The sequence below is a fragment of the Humulus lupulus genome, chromosome 6 (genome assembly GCF_963169125.1).
Source record: "Humulus lupulus chromosome 6, drHumLupu1.1, whole genome shotgun sequence".
Taxonomy (NCBI): Eukaryota; Viridiplantae; Streptophyta; class Magnoliopsida; order Rosales; family Cannabaceae; genus Humulus; species Humulus lupulus.
In genome coordinates, this window is record NC_084798.1 from 85,385,574 (window position 1) to 85,406,124 (window position 20,551).

Consider the following 20,551-nt stretch of genomic DNA (forward strand, 5'->3'; position numbering starts at 1 on the left):
CCCTCAAGCACGATCCCTTTCGAGCCCTAGCGTACACCTAGTCAAGGTCACAAGTTAGAACCATACCAAAATTCAATTCTGAAACCTAACCTCGGGACCAATCCCGAGCCCTCGACAAGCTCTAATTCCACCAAACGGGGTGGTGGAATCAAACCCCGAGCCCCCAGGAAAAAGTCCTAAGAAATATCCCAAAAATCCTCTTCTGGAAACAGGGTAGCGCTACAGCGTCATAAAGAGAGCGCTATAGAGCTACAAACAGAGCCAAAAATGCCCCCAAGCACCCAAGCCTAGCGCTGTAGTGCCCTAAGGCTAGCGCTATAGCGCTAGTCACAGCCAGACAACACCCTGATTTCTCCCCTTTGAACTTCCTCGAGCCAAAACCCTCCAAAATCCTTCCAAACCTCAACCAAACTCCAAAACAAGCCTACCAACATCTATATCTTACCCCATATGACCCAACCATACAAAACTCAACCACGTGCATCATCAAACCAAGGAAAAGCCATGACTGGTCTTGAAACTCAAAAACTCAATAGAAAACAACAGAAACTTCAGTATTCAAGTGACCAAGTCCAGAGTTTCTTACCTTTAATGGGGAAATTCGACCTTAGGCTATCCTCCACACCACCTTAGCTTTCACTCCTCAAAGCCTCAGCCTTAATTACCTGGAATTCCCATCAAAACTCAGCTCAAAAATCCATTTCAACACCAAAAACCAGAAACTGAATAACAACCTAAAAACCTTACCTCAAATGGATGAATAACTTCTGCTAATTCCTCAAGCCAAATCAAGGTCTCAAGTGTGAAGCCTTAGCCTAGAGCCTCCTCTGAATTTTAGCTCCAAATTCCTTCAAGAAATGGGGAAGAAGACCTAAGCCGATAGAGAGATAAGGAACTTCTATTTTTCCTTCTTCCCTTTTCTTTTCCTTTTGTCTCTTTCCTTTCTTTCTTTCAGCTTCCACTATACTCTAAACATTCCACTAAGTCTTAAAAGCAGAAATAACTCTTACCCCTTATAAACCAAACGACCATATTGCCCTCCCAATAATAATTAAACCATTGAATCATTCTAAGGGCATTTTGGTCATTACTCCCAATTCCCGCTAATTCCTCGAGTGTCTCTAATATTTACTGCTTACTTGCCAACACCTAACTAATCACCAATTATATTACTCAATATCAAATAAACTCCAATATATTTCCTAAATTCCTAGAAATACCCCCAGGCTCGCCCCGAGCCGGGTATAAATCCCCGCCGTGACTTTTCCGCTAAACCGCTCACTAGGATCGCCGCGAACCACAAGCTACAAATATATCCACATAATAATGCGGTCTCAACAATTTATCACAGATATTTTCATTTATTCCCTCAACGGGCCAAAATTATGAATATGCCCTTATAATCTAATCAGGGCCTACATGCATACTAATACACATAGTCATGCATCACATATATCCAAATAATCATATAAACATGCTTTTAATAATTCAAATCACATATAATCCAGTTATCACCTTCCGACACACTAATCAAGGCCCTTAAGCCCTATTAGAAATTTTGGGTCGTTACAATATCCTTTACAGCCATAAAAAGTGGCCTGTCCCCACACCCATGAGGTCAACTACTTGTTTGATCTTAAATCTAACCCCAACCAAGACAACACGGGGTTTTTCCATTTCTGCCACCAGGAATTGTTGCGAAAATTAAAGCTACGCAAGTATACGTAATCGCAATTTGTAATAAATCTCGATAAGAACGAGTATCGTCCCACGAAGACTGATTTATCAATTACCAAATAATTAATTTCTAGTTTCTATTTGGCTAATGAAAACTAGATTTGAAAATAAGAAAACAGAAATAAATGAAAATTGCAGAAATCAAATAATGAAAAGAACACAAGGATTAAATTCACTATGAAACAATTAGGAATCCTAATCTTCTCTACTATCCACTCTATTATTCTTTAATTCAATTACTACTGAAACTCTTCTCACTGAAATGATAGGCATGCAAAAGTGTTAACTATTCGAGTTAAGAGATAGAAAACTCGACCTAATGTGAATTCCCTATATTTCTATGGTAAATTCAAACAATAGGAAGCAATGAATGCAGCCCTAAATCACATAAACCAATTTGATACTCTCGTTCTAAATTGAAATCTATGTCTATTCAATTTTAGCATATTCAAATCTCACTTTTCAGATTTTGATTCAAATTCATAAATCATATGTAAAAGGTACGCAGTCAATTATATACACAATAAACACAAATTAAATAGATTTCAGATGAAGAAGAAATAGATAAATACATTAAATTATAACAGAGTTTCAAGAGAGTCAATTAGAAAACCTAAACAGAATTTAGTTCATAAACATCACTAAGAAATCCATAAATCTGAAATTAACATAAAGTAAAAAATAAAAAGAGAAGAAAAGAAACTCTAAATGATAGATCCACTTCTCAGCCTCCTCTCCCAATCTGGGTCTTCCAAAAAGTGCCTCCTTTTCTCTCCTTAATCGTAATTTAAACCTAATTAGTGATTTTTTAAACATGAAAGAACCAAAACACCCTTAATTAAAAATCTGCGTTTTTCTCATTTGTAGACATATCCTGCGGTTGCAGGATGTCATTCATGTGGTCGCTGGAATGCTCTAGAAATGCAAAAACTTCTCTGGAGTTGCGGTCGCAAGACAGACTTCCTGCAATCGCAGGAAGTGCTCCGAAACACCGTTTTCCACAAATTTTTGTCATTTTGTCGATTTTTCCATCGTGTTTCCACACCTAAGTCACCTAAGCCCTTCGACACCTGAAAACATACAAAAACCAGCGTAAAATAGAACAAAACAAAACAAACACCTAATACTTTACCTGAAAAACACATAGATAAATGAGTCTAAAACTCATTTATCAAACTTCCCCAAACTTAACATTTGCTCGCCCTCGAGCAAAGAAAACAAGACTCAAGATAAACTAAACAAATAAATACAGACACTAAACAAATGAATCAAGATAACCACAATTTTTTTTAAACCTCAAAATTAATGAATGACAAGCATATATAATTTTCGAAAAATAACTAACAAGTCATCCAGATTTTCAATCCAACCACTTCTTCAACTCACCCTAACCCATTGATCATTTTTGTCTACTCAATCATGAACAGTAAATAACACATTTAAAATAATTTACACATGCTGAACTCTCACCATCAATCCATCAAATCCCAAATTTCCATATGCTTGCTAACTTATTATTCTCCACTAATATAAATCAATGCATGTTCAAGAATCAAAAGGTCTTTTAAAGCTTGTATTGAGAGGCTTAGGTAACGGTAGATAAAATAGTCATTTAGGCTCATATATACCATAAGCATATAATCCAAACAAACCACACCTGATATCCACTTTGTAATCCAAACAAGCCCAAATTTCCCTTTATTTTCCAAGATTGAGAAAAATGCACACTAGATGTATCTTTTTTTTTTCTTTTTTTTTTTTCAACTACACTTCCCCAAACCTATGTTTTTCAATGTGAACAAACATAAGAAGTGTAGTTTATTTTCAATCTTTTTTTTTCGAATTTTCCTCTCAATCTTTCCTTTTATTTTTCTATTGTCACAACCAAATCACACAATAACACCCATTACCAATCAATCCCCATTTATATGTTTATATGCTTATGGTATAGATCAAGGGAATGAAAATTTTATAATGAAGTGTTCAATTAGGCTCAACATAAGTGGTTAACAATAAAAAGTTATACTTTTAGGCTCGAAAAAGGGTAACTAAGGATAAATTAATCAAGGATGGCTTGAAAGGCTCAAATGTTCCAAAAAAATTGCCTAAATCATTTTCCTAACACAAGCATTGTCTATGATTTCACCTCAAATGGTAAGCAAGCAAGTTCTAGAATTACTCATACATTCTTTCCACATTCAAAATTCAGCAAGTGTAAATATATTTAAATATAAAAATTTACCAATCATGATCAAATATTCAGTTTCACAATGAATTAAAGTAATCCAAAGAAGTGGTCAAACCAAGCACACATATTTTTTTTTTTTTTTACAATCAAATATATTTTTCTCGAATTATATTACAAGTCATTCACGTATTCTCATCGGTTAATCATTGTTATCTTGATTCAACACACTCTCTGGATACCCTAGCACACAGCACAATTAACACACAAAATCAAACACAATTTAACAAAACACCAAACTAAACAGAAACTTGACTCAACTAACTTGACACAAATAACTAACATAAATCCCTCTTCCCCAAACTTAACAAAAACATTGTGCCCAATGTTTAAATAAAAGCTAAGGAAAGGAAACTTACCTGACTCGACTCATGATGAAGGTCCTGCCTCGTCATCCCCCTCAGGTGGAGGATACACAAAGTTGGGTGGTTGTGGATATGGTGGAAATCCACTAGTGTCAATGCCAAAATGAGTGGCGAAGGCTTGGTTGTAGGCATATTGGTTTTGCGCTTTTTTTTCTATTTTTTTTCATCATTTTTCTATTTTTTTCACGTATTTCACGATTCCAGAATCAACAATATTTACAAGAAAATTAAAATTAAACAAAAACTAACTAAAAAAAATAAAAATTGTCTCAACTAAAATAGCTTAACGAACTTAAATAAATTTAAATGAACTTGGGATGCCTCCCAATGGCGCTTTATTTAACGTCTCCAGCTGGACGCTCACTTGCTTCATTAAACTTCAACTCTGGTCAAGTCCACCCCGCTCATCCTTTAGAGCCATAGTGTCATAAGCAAAAACTCGTCTTTTGACGTTGCTAATTGTTGGAGCCTTCCACCGCTCGTGTAACCTTCGAGCCTTTCCACTATAGAACTGTTTCAAACAATTACGAACTGTTCGACTACCAATTTTAGCATTGGTTTTTCTCTTGGTGGTTTCCAAATTACTACCACCACTACATACCACATCCACCCTACAACAAGTTGGAATATCAGTTGCTGCAAAAACATTAAATGTTACCTCTTCGTTTTGGACTCGTAGCTTCAATTTCCCTTTTTGTACGTCAATTAGTGCTCTCCCTGTGGCTAAGAATGGTCTTCCCAAAATAATGGGAATGTTTGCATCTTCCTCCATATCTAGAATAATAAAATCAGTAAGGAAGATAAATTTACCAACCTTAACTAAGACATCCTCAATTACTCCACGAGGTTGCTTAACAGAGCAGCCTGCCATTTGTAAGGACACAGCAGTGGGGCGAGCTTCTCCCAATTTCAGCTTTCGAAAAATAGATAAGGGCATTAAATTTACACTAGCCCCTAAATCACATAAGGCCTTGGTCATAACAGTATCTCTTATTGAGCAAGAAATCACGAAACTACCCGGATCTTTAAGTTTGGGAGGTAGTTTCTTCTGCAAAATAGCACTGCACTCCTCAGTAAGCGCCACTGTCTCATAATCCTCCAACTTCTTTTTCTTTGACAATATTTCCTTCATAAACTTCACATAACTTGGCATTTGTTCAAGTGCCTCGACAAAAGGTATGTTAATGTGAAGTTTTCGAAAAATATCTAGAAACTTCGAAAATTGTTTGTTAAGTGTCTTCTTTTGAAGTCGCTGAGGATATGGAATCTTGATGTGGTGCTCATAACTCACTGGTGACTGATTCTTCTCAAGGTCTTCAATAACCTCTTCTTCTACCTTACCCTCATTCTCAACTTCAACTTTTGGTGCAGGTATAGACTTCTTGACTGGCTCTTCCAACTTCTTCCCACTCCTCAAAGAGAATGCATTGCACTGCTCTTTAGGATTTACCTTTGTATTACTTGGCAAATTTCCTTGAGGCCTACTTTGTAACATATTTGCCAATTGACCAACTTGCATCTCAAGATTCCTGATGGATGAGCGAGTTTCTGACATAAATTGAGATTGAGAGTTGGTCAAAGTTAACAGTGCATCTTGTAACTCATTTGTCTTCTCTTGAGCAACAGGTAGTATTGGTGGCTGTAACGATGCCTGAGGTGGAGCTTGAAGCATAGCCTGCTGAATTTGTTGAGGACCCTGATTATTTCTCCATGCAAAATTAGGCTGATTTCTCCACCCTTGATTGAACGGGTTGGAGAATGAACTATTCGCTTGCCTATTGAAATTTCCCATCATATTCACCTGTTCCATGGGAATGGAGTTGTTCATCTCAACTACCATGCACTGCTCAAATGGGTGAGGACCACCACAATTATGACATACCACTTGGATTTGCATGACTTGAGTAGCCATAGAATTTTGTTGCAGTTGCTTGGTAAATGATGCAACTTGAGCAGTGAGAGCAGTAATAGCATCCAGCTCCTGCATACCAGCTACCTTCTTATTTCTATCTCGTTCACTAGGCCACTGATAGTTATTCATGGCCATTTCCTCAAGCAATTCATAGGCCTCATTAGCACTCTTTCTCATGAAAGCACCACTTGCTCCAGCATCATTAATGGTGCGAGTCATCCCACACAAACCGTTGTAAAAATTATGGACTAGCATCCATTTTTCAATCCCATGATGAGGACATTTCCTCAGAAGTTCCTTAAACCTGTCCAATGCATCATAAAGAGACTCTCCATCAAATTGAGAGAAGTTATTAATTTCCCCTCTTAGCATTGCAGCCTTGGATGGAGGGAAAAATTTAGCAAGAAATTTCAGAGCTAATGCCTCCCATGTAGTGATTGAATTGGCTTGAAGAGAGTTCAACCAACTTTTAGCTCTATCCCGCAGTGACAACAGGAACAATCTCAGTCTAATAGCATCGTTGGTGACCCCATTGTATTTAAAAGTTCCACACAACTCCAAGAAATTGGCTATGTGTGTATTGGGATCCTCAGTAGGGAGTCCACCAAACTGGACAGTAGACTGGACCATTTGCAAAATTTCCGGCTTAATTTCAAAATTATTGACTGAAATAGTTGGCGGTTGGATGCATGATTGTACTCCAGTAACAGCAGGAAGTACATATTCTCTGAGTGGGCGAACTGTTGGCTCAACAACGTCCCCATTCAACACATTACCCTAATGTTGGGCCATCTCTGCTACCCGTTTTTGCTTTCTATTCTGTCTGCAAGTCCTCTCAATTTTAGTATTAGTGGGCAAAAGATTGTCAGTCCTTTGACATCGCATATACCAATTGTCACCTGAAATTAATATTCTCAAACACAACCGTTAGAAACAATTAACACATAAAAACCAAATTAGAATAAAACTTAATTGTATTGATATTAATAAAAATCAGTCCCCGGCAACGGTGCCAAAAACTTGTTGCGAAAATTAAAGCTACGCAAGTATACGTAATCACATTTTGTAATAAATCTCGATAAGAACGAGTATCATCCCACGAAGACTGATTTATCAATTACCAAATAATTAATTTCTAGTTTCTATTTGGCTAATGAAAACTAGATTTGTGAAATTTGAAAATAAGAAAACAGAAATAAATGAAAATTGCAGAAATCAAATAATAAAAAGAACACAAGGATTAAATTCACTATGAAACAATTAGGAATCCTAATCTTCTCAACTATCCACTCTATTATTCTTTAATTCAATTACTACTGAAACTCTTCTCCCTGAAATGATAGGCATGCAAAAGTGTTAACTATTCGAGTTACAAGATAGAAAACTCGACCTAATGTGAATTCCCTATATTTCTATGGTCAATTCAAACAATAGGAAGCAATGAATACAACCCTAAATCACATAAACCAATTTGATACTCTCGTTCTAAATTGAAATCTGTGTCTATTCAATTTTAGCATATTCAAATCTCACTTTTCAGATTTTGATTCAAATTCATAAATCATATGTAAAAGGTGCGCAGTCAATTACATACACAATAAACACAAATTGAATAGATTTCAGATGAAGAAGAAATAGATAAATGCATTAATTCATAACAGAGTTTCAAGAGAGTCAATTAGAAAACCTAAACAGAATTTAGTTCATAAACATCACTAAGAAATCCATAAATCTGAAATTAACATAAAGTAAAAAATAAAAAGAGAAGAAAAGAAACTCTAAATGATAGATCCACTTCTCAGCCCCCACTCCCAGTCTAGGTCTGCCAAAAAGTGCCTCCTTTTCTCTCCTTAATCGTAATTTAAACCTAATTAGCGATTTTTTAAACATGAAAGGACCAAAACACCCTTAATTAAAAATCTGCATTTTTCTCATTTGTAGACATATCCTGCGGTTGCAGGATGTCATTCCTGTGGTCGCAGGAATGCTCTAGAAATGCAAAAACTTCTCTGGAGTTGCAGCCGCAAGACACACTTCCTGTAGTCGCAGGAAGTGCTCTGAAACACCGTTTTCCACCAATTTTTGTCATTACTGTCGCTTTTCCACGATGTTTCCACACCTAAGTTACCTAAGCCCTTCGACACCTGAAAAAATTCAAAAGCCAGCGTAAAATAGAACAAAACAAAACAAACACCTAATACTTTACCTGAAAAACACATAGATAAATGAGTCTAAAACTCATTTATCAGGAATCGACCCGCACCTTCCTGAGTGAGACTACCTACAAGTCCAATGTAGGAAAGTACTACTAAGAGTCTTTTTAACTACCGACCTGGTCGCCAACAACCTAGCCTTCACCCAAGGAGGTAACTGTTGGTTTTTATTGATAAAATCAGAGATTATACGGAGCGGAACAACAATCAAATTGTTAGTTTAATCCCATAAGATTTCTAGATCTACTTCTTCACATGCATATATATATTGAATCAACGACATGAATAGAAAAAATTTCCTCAGGTCCTTCCTTTCTACTATCTTTTTGTATGGCTAAATCCTTGAGATCTCACACCAAGATCTTCCAAAATGTTCTCAGCACACAAAGAATGAGTGTGGGCTCGCTATACAAATAATATGCAAAATCTATTTATCAGATGTTCTCAGCACATGAGATCTGATAAAGTTTGGACCCAAGTTTTGTGAAGAACAATGATTTTTTATGTATCACTGTTCTCTTTCTTTGAGAGAGATTTCTAGATATTTTTCTATCCCTGAAAAGTTACGTTTTGTAAAACTGATATCCTATATTTAATATATCCCATATATTAAAATAAAATCATAGTTATTTTAAACAATTTGAAAATAACTAATCAGTTATCAGATTTTTGTTTAAATAATAATATTTTAATCAAATTACAATATCTCATTATTTATTTAATATTTAAATAACTAAAATTGTGGAACCTAGAAACTGCTCACAGTCTCTTATGCATGTAGCACAGTGACTGTGCACTGTGCTACACGTGTACCACATGCCAGTGATGGCATGTGATTTTTCCCAATTTTTATTATTATTTAAATACCAAAAATCCCAAAAACATAAATTAATTATATTTTTGTTAAATCAAATAATTAATTAATTCTTAATTAATTAATTACACATAATTATACAATAATTATGTTTGATACATAGAAAAATATTTTACTTATCAGATAAGTCCTTTTTGCCCATTTTTGTATTTACCTTTGTCAGTGATTGTTTGAGCCATTTCGGGGACCATGGACCTATAACATTAAGCGCCAATAAATTGAAACTAAATAATTAAACTCTTTATTATAATAGTTAATTTATTAATTCTGATATTTCTCCACTATAAATTCAGAATTGCACTCTTTATGTTATAGATATACTTTTACAGAAATCTTATCTTAAGTCGTCCATTGATATAACCATATTTCAATAGTTCAACCCTCTAATTAATTAGTTCATAAATTAGAATGGAAGAATTTCCATTTTACATTTCTAATTTACTTCTTATACCTTAAGTACCATTAATTCACTAGTGAACAACTAATCTATAATCTAATTATAGATTTGAGCTCAAAATCATTCAGTTCCAGAATTAACCCTTAAGGGAACTAATATACGATCCGTTAGGAAAGATTAGATTCCGTATTGTTGATACATGTTCCCAGCCATCCATGATATTAAATCTCCAAAACAAAAGTCATTAGCCTCATTTTTTGAAGAGACCTTAACGAATGAATCAAAAGCTTTAATAAACATGAACAAGAGTTCATGCACACTCAGGATTTAGGTTGATCTATAAATGATCATCAGTTATGATATGAATTACAATCGAGATGTCTTACCACATCAATAATCTGAATCTAGATTATTTGTATCAACATGATACTCAGCAAACCGTACTTACAACCCCAATTAAAGAATTCCATAACTTCAATTTTTTGTTGTTGACTATTTTTATTCATTCATGTGATCTTAATTCTCTCGTAGTAATACAAGATCACATCCTCAATAATGTATATGGAATTTTTCTGATATTTAAAAAATTATTCAAACAATAATTTAACAATCTAAATTTAACAATAATAATAAACCATTGTATTTATTTATTCACAGAAAAACAAATGTCTTTTACATGCCTTTAGGACACACTCCTAACAATCTCCCACTTGTACTTAAAGCAAGTGAGACATTTCTCTCAATCCCATATTACGTACATGACCCTCGAATTGCTTTGCTGGAAGCGTCTTCGTGAACGGGACCGCCAGGTTGTGTTCTGATGCGATTTTCAGAATGGTCACATCTCCTCTATGTACGATTTCTCTGACTAAGTGGTATTTGCGCTCTATATGCTTTCCCCTCTTGTGGCTTCTTGGTTCTTTAGAATTGACCACTGCTCCACTATTATCACAGTAAAGAACAAGTGGTTTCTTCACTTCTGGAACTACTTCCAAATCTGTGTATAACTTTTTTAGCCAAACTGCTTCCTTAGCTGCTATGTATTCAGCTTACATGGTTGAATAAGCTATACAAGATTGCTTAATGCTTCTCCAGACAACTACTCCACCACCAAGAGTGAATACTGACCAAGAAGTAGACTTTCTACTATCCTTGTCAGATTGAAAATCTGAGTCAGTGTATCCAGTAGGTTCGAGGTCACTACCCATTTGTATCCAATGGAATTAACATTGTCAGGCAGATGTACAAGTTCTCAGACTGAATTGGAATACATTGATTCCATTTCTTGATTCTTGGCATCTTGCCACTTATCAACATCATGGTCTTCCATTGCTTCTTTAAAAGTCATTGCATCGTCCTTCTCATTATCTGATACAAGAACATGTGCCTCATGTTCGTAGCGAATAGCTTGTCTCACAATCCTCCCACTACGACGTTGCACTGGTTTTTCCTTTTCAGGAATTGTGGTTTCTTTGGTTGTTTTAGCATTAATTGTTGCTGGTGACTTTGCGACTTCATTTGAGATCATCTCCTCCAGTACAACCTTACTGCGAGGTTTATGGTTATTAACATAGTCTTATTCAAGAAAAGTTGCATTTGTCAATACAAATGTTTTATTTTCTTTTGGACTATAGAAAATTCCACCTCTAGTCTCTTTGGAATATCCCACAAACATACACACTTTAGAGCGCGCTTCCAACTTCCCGGTCTTCCTTTTTAAGCACGTATGCATGACACTCCCAAATTCTAAAATGGTGTAAACTAAGTTTACAACCATTTCATAATTCTATGGATGTCTTTTGGATAGACTTAGGTGGAACATAATTCAATATGTATAGAACACATTGAATCGCATAACCCCAGAATGACAATAGTAATGATGAGAAACTCATCATTTGTCTAACCATGTCTAATAACGTTTTGTTCTGTTTTTCTAAAACACCATTTCACTATGGCTTTTCAGATGCAGTGAGTTGGAATTGAATGCCATGCTCACGTAAATGGTTCTTGAATTCATAATCCAAGTACTCTCTTCCTCGATCAGATCAAAGTGCTTTTAGTGATTTACCTAATTACTTTTCAGCCTCTACTTGAAATTCTTTGAACATTCTAAAAGTTTCAGATTTTCCTTGCATCAAATAAAGGTAACCATATCTTGAATAATCCTCAATGAAAGTGACGAAATATTCATAATTCATAACCTCCTCTTACTTGTACATTAAATGGACTGCTAACATCCATATGTACTAGCTGAAGTGGTTCTATGGCCCTTGAACCTTTAGCAGAGAAAGGTCTCTTAGTCATTTTGTTTTCTAGACAGGATTTACAAACAGGGAGAGATCCAATAAATGGTTCTCTTAAAGGACTATCCTTTACAAGCCTATTTGTTCCGTCTAGCCCAATATGGCCCAATCTCAAGTGCTACAGATAAGTTTCACTATTGGAATCAGTTTAATAGATTTAGGATTACCTGTTTTTAAATAATTCGGAATTATAAAAAATTTGTCATTCATTACAAGTATGTAAACTTTGTTTATCCCAAAGCATTTGCATAACAAGTAAATAGATAATTTCTTTAAATAATAACTACTTTATTACAGAAATAAATGTTATGCAAAAATAGAAATAAGTTTCCAAACATTAATAATCAAAATTACTAACAATAAACAAAATTTCTAGACTGTAGTTTTCTTTGTTTAAAGAAATCTAAAATTTCTAAAACAAAATAAAGAAATTTAAATTGTTCAACTAACAATAAAATTACTAAATAAAAAAAACTGCTCTCCAACTTCTCCAGCTCCTTACTTGCTACCAAAATCATCATCAATCTCTTCCTCCTTTTCAGGGTTTTGATTCTGCAAAAGGAAAGACAAAAGAAAAATAGATTAGTGGCATATATTTTTGAATCTACTATCCAAAAATTTGAATCTTATATTCATAGTGTTTGAATCTACTATTCATAGTTGAAAAAATATATGTAAATCTTATTTACCTTTTTCGTTTGATATAAACGATGACATTCAACATAGACTTCCTCTGTCATTGCTCGCCACATCTCATGTTCTAAGTCATAGTGTATATATTTTTCCTTTGTTTCATTAGGCATGGTTGAAAGTATGCAATAGCGTGCCACCGACAATTTGCATACTTTTCTTCTGCTTCATAGCTAGTAGCCAGAGGTGGTTCTGTTGGAGGTTTTTCACAGACTATTGACATCATCTTCTTATAACAAAAAATGGTCAACATGCCTCGAAACCAGTGTTGCATATTTTTAGGTTCAAAAACTAAGGATTTGAGAAAGGCATCGGTGTGTAATTCACCAATAGACCATTTTGCTAGCAATACATAAATACAAATAAATATTATTATATTTAGAAAAATAAATATCAAAGTTTTTTGGAAATTAAACGTGATGCATGAGCACAATTAAAACACATAAAATAAAGATTAATTTCCATGATAAAATTTTCTAACAATTAAAGTGTCGCCTTAGGGTCGGTCAAATTAATTTTAGAGAATTTATAAGACATTCTTATCTTTATTGTTTAAAACTTAAAATAACTCTTTATTTTCTCTTTTAAACATTAAAGTACCGCTTAGTTTGGTCAAGTTATGATTATCCACTGCATAAACTTAATCATAGCTTTGTGAGTGTAACCCAGTATTTCAGAGTTCATGACTTAACTTAGGACATGCCGCCTTAGGGTCGGTCAAGCCTAAAATACATCATTAGTTCCTATCTATGTAAGAAATACAACCTTGCTATTGATATGTCCAGACACCTTCCTTAGGGGGACGAAAACAAAGCTGTCGCAAGGCGCTATTCATATCTCACGGTGTTATATTAATAATGGAGACCATGGGTTATGTTTGAGATATCAACCCTCTCCCACTCACTATTTTGAAATAAGTGTTTTTAACCTAATTAATTACAAATTAATTATAACATCTCTAAACCTTATGAACATAATTAAAATTGGAAAGAAAGCGAGTTTCTAGGTCCATATCCAATTTTTAAATTACCAATCATGTTCATCTAAACTTTACTAAAAAACACTTTTACAATAAAGTTGGTTTAAAGAAAATAAGTCATAAAGACTTAAAATTGGTGTGATATTTTACCAAGTTTTCAAAATAAAACTAAGTAATTTACGTTCAATTGATTTCACAAAACAATTCATATAAACATATAGGACAATCCTAATAATCATGTTTCTACAAATGAGATGCATGATTATGACTGTGTGGGTTTTTATGTGTGGCATATAATGCATGAACATGTTATCAATCACATTAAAATAATTATTTAAAAAAATAAACAATAAATGTTGAACCAGGTGCTTTTGGGTATTTTCTAATTTTACAACCACTTTATAAAATTAAAAAATAAAATAAAAATGCCTTGATCTCCATCGGGTTGTAGGATATGTGTTGTTGTTGTTCTAGAATAATAATAAGAAAACAATTTTCTAATTATTTTGATTAATTAATACAAACTTTTAAATAATCATTATTTTTAAATTTTTTAATTAAAATTAGAAACTGAAATAATTAAATAAAATCTGTTATTTTTTTAAAATTAAATTTTGAAATTAGATTTTTAAAAAAAATGTTTTTTAGGATAACAAAATTATCACATTATTTAAATATAAAATTTCTAATAAATAGGATATTTAGCATTTAAAATTTTAAAAAAATAACAGAATAATTTCATAAAATAAAAAAAATTCTGGACCAGCAGGACGGGGACACGTGGCGTCAAACTGGGCTGTCGGGGCCAGGTTGTACGGAACCGTACAGATCCGTACGGACGTCCGTACGATGTCCTGGCAGCAGCTTGGAGGGCGGCGGCTGAATTCTGAATCCCGGGCTCCGTTCTGACTTTTGTGTGATCAGAATTACAATTTTATGGTGTCAAAAAACCAAATAAAATTACATAAATCCTATGCCCTTTAATGGCTTACACAATGATCTATCATAAACAAATCATAACCCAAAAACACCATACAATTAACGATTCAACATTCCCATGCATTCAATCATATTAATCCATCCATTCATTCATCAAAATAAATAAATGCATAAAAGTAAACCCACACAGATTCAATATATATATATATATGTGAAGATGGTTCTGGTACCATTTGTTGGTTTTTATTGATCAAATCAGAGATTATACGTAGCAGAACAATCAAATTGTTAGTTTAATCCTATAAGATTTCTAGATCTACTTCTTCACATGCATATATATATACATTGAATCAAAGACATTAATAGAAAAAATGACCTTAGGTCCTTCCTTGCTACCATCTTTTTGTATGGCTAAATCCTTGAGATCTCACACCAAGATCTTCCAAAATGTTCTCAGCACACAAAGAACGAGTGTGGGCTCGCTATACAAATAATAGGCAAAATCTATTTATCAGATGTTCTCAACACATGAGATCTGATAAAGTTTGGACCTAGGTTTTGTGAAGAATAGTGATTTTTTATGTATCACTGTTCTCTTTCACTGAGAGAGATTTCTAGATATTTTTCTATCCCTGAAAAGTTACGTTCTGTAAAACTGATATCCTATATTTAATATATCCCATATACTAAAATAAAATCATAGTTATTTTAAACAATTTGAAAATAACTAATCAGTTATCAGATTTTTGTTTAAATAATAATATTTTAATCAAATTACAATATCTCATTATTTATTTAATATTTAAATAAATAAAATTGTGGAACCTAGAAACTGCTCACAGTCTCTTATACGTGTAGCACACTGACTGTGCACTGTGCTACACGTGTACCACATGCCAGTGATGGCATGTGATTTTTCCCAATTTTTATTATTATTTAAATACCAAAAATCCCAAAAAAATAAATTAATTCAAAATTAATTATATTTTTGTTAAATCAAATAATTAATTCTTAATTTATTAATTACACATAATTATACAATAATTATGTTTGATACATAGAAAATATATTTTACTTATCAGATAAGTCATTTTTGCCCATTTTTGTATTTACCTTTGTCACTGATTGTTTGAGCCATTCCGGGGACCATGGACCTATAACATTAAGCTCCAATAAATTGAAACTAAATAATTAAACTCTTTATTATAATTGTTAATTTATTAATTCTGAAATTTCTCCACTATAAATTCAGAATTGCACTCTTTATGTTATAGATATACTTTTAAGAAATCTTATCTTAAGTCGTCCATTGATATAACCATCTTTCAATAGTTCAACCCTCTAATTAATTAGTTCATAAATTAGAATGGAAGAATTAGCATTTTAACTTTCTAATTTACTTCTTATTCCTTAAGTACCATTAATTCACTAGTGAACAACTAATCTATAATCTAATTATAGATTTGAGCTCAAAATCATTCACTTCCAGAAATTAACCCTTAAGGGAACTAATATACGATCCATTAGGAAAGATTAGATTCTGTATTGTTGATACATGTTCCCAGCCATCCATGATATTAAATCTCCAAAACAAAAGTAATTAGCCTCATTCTTTGAAGAGACCTTAATGAATGAATCAAAAGATTTAATTAACATGAACATGAGTTCATGAACACTCAGGATTTAGGTTGATCTATAAATGATCATCAATTATGATATGAATTACAAGTCTTTATAGTTAAATGGTTTTTGGATAAAGACTTTAATTCATATCGGTCCATGTCATATATAATCATATTATATAAAGGACCTTTACCGAGATGTCTTACCACATCAATAATCCGAATCTAGATTATTTGTATCATTATGATACTCAGTAAACCGTACTTACAACTCCAATTAAAGAATTCCATTACTTTAATTTATTGTTGTTGACTATTTTTATTCATTCATGTGATCTTAATTCTCTCGTACTAATACAAGATCACATCCTCAATAATGAATATGGAATTTTTCTGATATTTACAAAATTATTCAAACAGTAATTTAACAATATAAATATAACAATAATAATAAACCATTGTATTTATTTATTCACAGAAGAAACAAATATATTTTACATGCTTTTAGGACACACTCCTAACAGTAACTTCTTTATTCTCTGGTCGTTTATTTCCTTTTATTTTATCTGCATCCTTCTTAGAAAATTAGCACTCTTCAGATCCATGGCTATGACCAACTCCTACTCCAGAAATGGAGATTCGAGCAGCGTCATTGGCCAGCATGACTGACTTGGAAAAAAGTGTCAAATAGCTGGTTACTGAAGCCAACTTAACATTGGTCGGGCTTTTGGCACCTCACCAGGATGTGAGGGAGTCAACGGCGGGGAGTGCCACTAGTGAAGGAGTTCCTGAGCATCACCTATACGTGTCGTAACCCCCAAGGAGGAGGACAACTAGAGTGACAATTAGGGAACCCTCAAGCACCCCGCGAGTAGATGCTCCCCCTGCCCCTATGGGAAAAGGAAAAAAGAAAGTATTCGAACCCCCTGCACCAGTCGGAGAGTTTTCAGACGAGAACGGTACTGTCTTCTCACTTTTAGATAGTTTTCCCATTCCTTGTCATTTATTTGATGGGGACGACAACTTTAAATACACTCCAAATTTAAATTAAGATTTCTTCCAGGCAGTGAGTGAGTGTAGCAGTAGTTCTGTAAGTAATGTAGCGACCAATAGTTATAGCATGCGTACTTTACTTATAAATTCCTTGCTTTCATTTTTAACTCCATCTATACATATCGTCTAACTGCTCGAAATGCCTCCTTACTTGTAGATATGTTTGATCGCTACACCGCACCTACTACTCCCTCGAGCAGGAAAAAAGAGAGCAAACGACACCGCGGAGAAAGCAGCAAGGCCCTTTCAACCAAGAAGGCCCGGACTGAGGATCTTCCAGCTGCTACTCCCTCAAAAGAAACAACGCCGCCATCGGCACCACTCGACCAATAGTCTTCCCCTGCACCAGCCGACCAGAATTCTACCCCTCCAGCACCAACCGACCAGGTACCTCGCGATCAACCTGAAGAAGCCTTGACCAGCACCGTGGTTGGCTCGGCCAGAGAGAGGATATACAAACTCTCAAAACACAAACGCAGCCGAGAGGCCATTGTCGGCACCAACTCCATGGAGGCCGATCAGATAATAAATCGAGGGCTGAACGAGATAGCCAGTGTAAGTTGCTTCCTATCGCTGAGTTATTTTACTGTCATTTTCTGTCGTCATCTTATATCTTTATCTGATCGCAGGGATTGCTGACTATAACTACTGGTTGGCACCGCACGGGAGCTTTGGTCACCCAGACCAGAGACTCTGATTTCAAGCACTCTGAGGATATGAAGGTGCTCAAGGGGAAAAATGCTGAATTGCTCGAGAAAAACATTGAACTACTTGGAAAGAACACTGAACTGCTCGAGCAAAATTCTAAGTTGGCTGATGAGCTTCAGCAGTTTAAGACTGCCCTGGACAAAGCCAATGAAGATAAAGAGAAGTTTAGGGAGTGTTCTAGACTTAACTACCAAGAGGCCAAACAGCTTGAGGTTGATCTGATCGCGAACAGAAAGGAAACCGAGGAACTGGAGGGGCGTGTCAAGAAGCTTGAGGAGACCAATGCCAGCAACTTGGAGAAGTATAGGGAAGCCACCCACCTTTACTTCTACGAGTTCTGGAAGCATAACCGTGGGGCCAACTTCAATTATCTTTTTGAGCATCTAAGGCAAAATCAAATAGCCCGGTGCACTATTCGCCTGGAGGAAGAAGAAAGAGACAAAATTCCTGCCTCCCCAAAAATCTCCTTAGCAACGGGGATTGACGGCGCAGAAAATGAAGCTGGAACCACTGTCGACCAGGACACTCCTCAAGACCCTCCTGCCTCGTAGTATTTTTATTTTTCTTTCTTTATCTTTTGGATACACGACCTACGGGTCGTGATGTAAAAACAATTTCTTTTTTTATTGTTGCATGGAAACTTTTTTTTCCTTTTAACCAACAATTACATTCGAGCAGTAACTGCTCGCGGTGTAAAGGGATTCCTTTTTAGATATTATAATACTTGCATTTTATTATAATACATGTTCGCATGACCGAACTTAGCATAGCACTTTGGTTTGATTTAACAAAATAACAAAATTTTGAAAAATACTCTAAGTGCCCTAGCATGATTTCACTTATTTTGCTCATGTGTTTACATATCTTTTGATATGCTTTGCTTACTAGATACCTTATATGCCCCCCAAATGATTGAGGAGTTTTAGGTCCTCGGTCACTTGCCTTGACTAGGACCTGTTTGAACATTTCTGTTCGTAGCAAACATTTTTAACACATTTTTTTAAAAATGATACTATAGCGAAATAACACACGTAATGAGCAAATACTTGTAATAAATACAATAGTTGGCAAGATTGACTGGCAGCGCACAATCCCTTTTATTTCTCATAATAGATGGACAAATTGTGTCTGTACGAGTGATTAATAAAATGATCTTACACTTATAAGCAATCAGCCACATAAAATGACCAACTGTTTTTCATAACTTGTAAAAAGTAGAATTAATACAGGCCAATTCTTTAAGAAGAATTGTTTATTGATAGTACTTGTGTAGGTGTTCTCCATTCCAATAACGAGGAATTAGATCTCCATTTAAGCGAACAAGTTTGTAAGCCCTTGGATGGAGGGCTTCTTTGATTTGGTACGGTCCTTCCCAGTTAGGTGTTGAGAAAAACCCTTCTAAGTACTAGATCTCCTACATTGAATTTCCTTTCACGTACTTTAGAATTGAAATACCGGGCAACCTTTTGCTAGTAAGCTGCTACTCAGAGTTGGGCTTGCTCTCGCTTTTCGTCGATCAAATCCAACGATTCCATCAACAACTGGCTATTAGAGCCTTGATCATACGTTATTCTCCAATGTGATGGCAGATCTAACTCGACAGGCAACATAGCATCATATCCATAAGCCAAGGAAAATGGAGTATGGCCTGTTGCTGTGCGATGGGACATTCTGTACGACTAAAGGACTTCAGGAAATTTCTCTGGCCATGCCCCCTTCGCTTCCTCAAGCCTTTTCTTCAGAGTATCCTTTAGCGTTTTATTGACTGCCTCAACCTGTCTGTTTTCCTGAGGGTGAGCCACTGAAGAAAAGCTCTTGATATTTCCATGCCAGTCACAAAAATCCGTGAAAAAATCACTATCAAACTGTGTGTTGTTGTCTGAGACAATTTTTCTTGGCAATCCATAGCGACAAACGATGTTCTTGACCACGAAATCTAGCACTTTCTTGGTCGTTATGGTTGCAAGTGGCTCAGCTTCAACCCATTTTGTGAAGTAATCAACGGCCACTACGGCATGTTTGACGCCGCCCTTCCCTGTGGGCAAAGATCCGATTAGGTCTATACCCCAAACTGGGAATGCCCAGGGACTTTGCATCTGTTTTAGTTCATTAGGGGCTGCTCGCAGAATTTTGGAGAATCTCTGGCACTTGTCACATCTTCGCACAAATTCCATCGAGTCTTCATTCATTGTTGGCCAAAAGTATCCTTGCCTTAGGATCTATTTTGATAAACTCATCCCTCCAGCATGGTCCCCACAAAAGCCTTCGTGGACCTCCCTCATCAATTCTTTGGCCTTTTCTTTTGAAATACACATGAGTAGTGGCATTGAGTATCCCCTGCGGTACAAGATTAGACGCTGAAGGACAATCAACTACTACGAAAGTAGTGAGTAATGTCCTATTTGCAGGCGCAGTTCCTGCTGTAACTGGGAGCCTTATCGACCATGTCGGGGAAAGCCCTTCACCAGAAAAACCATATATGGTTTGGTTGCACGACTCCAGGTCCTTAACAGA

The 20,551-nt window shown here is 35.1% G+C and overlaps 1 non-coding gene across 1 annotated transcript; it reads left to right on the forward strand.

The window, feature by feature from the left end:
- Positions 1–6,524: 6,524 nt before the first annotated feature.
- Positions 6,525–6,631, forward strand: LOC133787520 (small nucleolar RNA R71). The gene has a single exon (XR_009872537.1). It is a non-coding gene; the product is annotated as a small nucleolar RNA R71 (small nucleolar RNA).
- Positions 6,632–20,551: the final 13,920 nt, after the last annotated feature.